The following is a 2,953-nucleotide window of genomic DNA, read 5'->3' as shown; positions in this document are numbered from 1 at the left end:
AGGAAGGAAGGAAGGAAGGAAGGAAGGAAGGAAGGAAGGAAGGAAGGAAGGAAAGGAAGGAGCTACAGACCAGCATCTCTTATGAACATAGGCACAAAAACTACTCTACAAAATATTAGCAAATGAAATATAATATTTTATAAAAACAACTATACACCATGATCAAGTAGGATTTATTTCAGGTATTTGTACTTGTCAGGGTTCTCTAGAGAAACAGAACCAGTAGGAGGTGAAAAAGAGGGAGAGAGAGACACACAAGGAATTGAGGATTGGCTCATGGAATTATGGAGGCTGAGAAGTTCCATGATCTGTCATCTGTAAGCTGGAAACCCAGGAAAACTGTTAGTGTAACTTAGTCTGAGCTTGAACGTTTGAGAACCAGGGAGCCAGTGGTGTAAATCCCAGCCAAGGGGTTGGAGAAGATGAGTTGAGATGTCTCAATTCAGGCAAGCAAACAAGAAGCAAAAAGGGCAGCTTTCTTCTCTTTCTACCTCTTGTTCTCTTCAGGCCCTCAATGGATTGGATCATGCTCACCCACATCAGGGTGGGCAATCTACTTATTGAGTTCACTGATTCAAATGATAACCTCACCTGGAAACATCCTCACAGATCCAGAAATAATGTTTCATCTGAGCACCCATGGCCAGTCAAGTTGACACACAAAATTAGCCACCACAGTACAGGCATACCTGTGAGATGATGCAGGTTCAGTTCCAGACCATCACAATAAAGCAAATATTGCAATAAAGCGAGTCACAAAAAGAAAAAGTCAGTGTTACAGCTTTTAGAATTTGTCTGGCAGGTTTTCTGGAAAACCTTCACAAAAAAGGAAAAAGAGTGCATATAAAATGCTTATGTTTATACCATACTGTAGTCTATTAAATGTGCAATAGCATTATGTCTAAAAAACAATGTACATACTTTAAAAAATACTTTACTGTTAAAACATGCTATCATAGAGACACAAAGTGACCACATGCTGTTGGAAAAATGGTACTGATAGACTTGCTCAAGGGTTGCTACAAACCTTCAATTTGTAAAAAACAACATCTGCAAAGCACAGTAAAACAAGGTATGCCTGTAATTCAAGGGTGGTTCAATACTCAAAAACCTATGTAATTCACCATATCAATAGGCTCAAGAAAGAAAATCATATTATCATATTCATTGACACAGAGAAAACATTTGACAAAATCCAACACCCATTTATATTAAACAAAAAAAAAAAAAATCAGCAAGTTAGCATGATAGGGGAACTACCTTAACTTGATAAAAGGCATCTACAAAAACCATACAACTAACATCACAGTTCATGGTGAAACAGTAACTGGATTCCACCTGTTTAGAAACCAGACATGGATATTCACTCTCAGTACTCATTCAACATAGTACTGGAAACACAACACAATAAGACAAGAAAAAGAAATAAAAGGAATACCGATTAGAAAGGAAGAATAAATCTGTCCTTACCTGAAGATGGCATGCTTTTCTACACAGAAAAGCCTAATAAATCTACCAAGCAAATAAACAACAAAAAATCCCCTACAACTAATAGGTGAGCTTGAAAGGTTGCAGGATTCAAGATTAATGTGCAAAGGCCAAATGCATTTCTATATATTAACAGAGAGCATGTGGAAACCAAAATGAAAAACATTATACCAGTTATAATTGTTCCGAAGAACAATACATACTTAGATACAAACTTAACAAAACACATACAGGATCTGTATGGTGAAAATTACAAAATACTAACGAAAGAGATCAAAGAAGACAGAAATAAATGGAGTGCCATAGCATACTTGTGGATTAGAATACACAACATAGTAAAGATAGCAATTCTTCCCAAACTGATCTATAGATGCAATGCAATTCCTATCCAAATCCCAGCAAGGCTTTTTGTAGAAATAGACAAGCTTATTCTTGAAAAACAAGAATAAAGTGGGAGGAATTACTGTATTTGATATTAAGCCCTAATATATAGTTACAGTAATAAAGACCGTGTGATATTGGTGGAAATATAGACATACAGATCAATGCAACAGAAGAAAGAACCCATCTGTTTTTTTTCTTCTTTTATTATGGCAAAGTACATGTAACATATAGTTTACTATTCCAACTGATTTTTGACAAACATACAAAAGCAAATCAATGGAGGAACGATAGCCTTTTTAACAAATCGTGTTGGCACAATTGGACAACCGTAAGCAAAACAAAATGAACTTCAATCTAAATCTCATACCATATACAAAAAATAACTCAAAGTGGGCCACAGACTTAGATATAAAATGTAAAACTGTAACACTTTTAGAAAAAATATAGGAGAAAATCTATGGGGTTTAGGGCAAAAGCATGATTCAAAAAAGGAAAAAGTCAGTGTTACAGCTCTTTTAGAATTTGTCTAGCAGGTTTTCTGGTTTTCCAGAAAACCTCCACAAAAAAAGGAAAAGGAAAAAGTGATAAATTAATATGAATTGAGCACTTTAACTATTCTATTTTATTGCCTTTGTTGGCTTATTAAATATAACTCTTTGTTTTGTTATTTTAGTGGTTGCTTTAGGTTTTATAGTAATACATCTTTAACCTATCACAGTCCACCTTCTTTTTGTTTGTTAGTTTTGAAAGCAGGGTCTCACTCTGTCACCGAGGCTAGAGTGCAGTGGCACTATCACGGCTCACTGCAGCCTCAACCTCCCAGGCTCCAGAGATTCTCCTGCTGCAGCTTCCTGAGTAACTGGGACCACAGGTGCACGCCACCATGCCTGGCTAATTTTTCTATTTTTTGTAGAGACAGGGTTTCGCCATGTTGGCCAGGCTGGTCTCAAATTCCTGGAGTCAAGTGATTCACCAGCCTCGGCCTCCCAAAGTGCTGGGATTACAGGTGTGAGCCACCACTCCCATCCCAGACCTTTTATATGGCACTAATCCATTCATGAGGCCAAAGCCCTCGTGACTT

General features: G+C 37.0%; 1 non-coding gene and 1 pseudogene across 1 annotated transcript; both read left to right on the top strand.

Moving 5' to 3' along the window:
• The first annotated feature begins 770 nt into the window (after nt 1-770).
• Nucleotides 771-820, top strand: LOC111532430 (annotated as a pseudogene).
• Nucleotides 821-2,371: 1,551 nt separating this feature from the next.
• Nucleotides 2,372-2,431, top strand: LOC111532429. The gene has a single exon (XR_002728546.1). It is a non-coding gene; the product is annotated as a U7 small nuclear RNA (small nuclear RNA).
• Nucleotides 2,432-2,953: the final 522 nt, after the last annotated feature.

The sequence above is a fragment of the Piliocolobus tephrosceles genome, unplaced genomic scaffold (assembly GCF_002776525.5).
Source record: "Piliocolobus tephrosceles isolate RC106 unplaced genomic scaffold, ASM277652v3 unscaffolded_17600, whole genome shotgun sequence".
In the NCBI taxonomy this organism is placed as follows: domain Eukaryota; kingdom Metazoa; phylum Chordata; class Mammalia; order Primates; family Cercopithecidae; genus Piliocolobus; species Piliocolobus tephrosceles.
The sequence above is the reverse complement of the archived record's forward strand: the minus strand, read 5'-3'. Positions and strand labels throughout refer to the sequence as shown.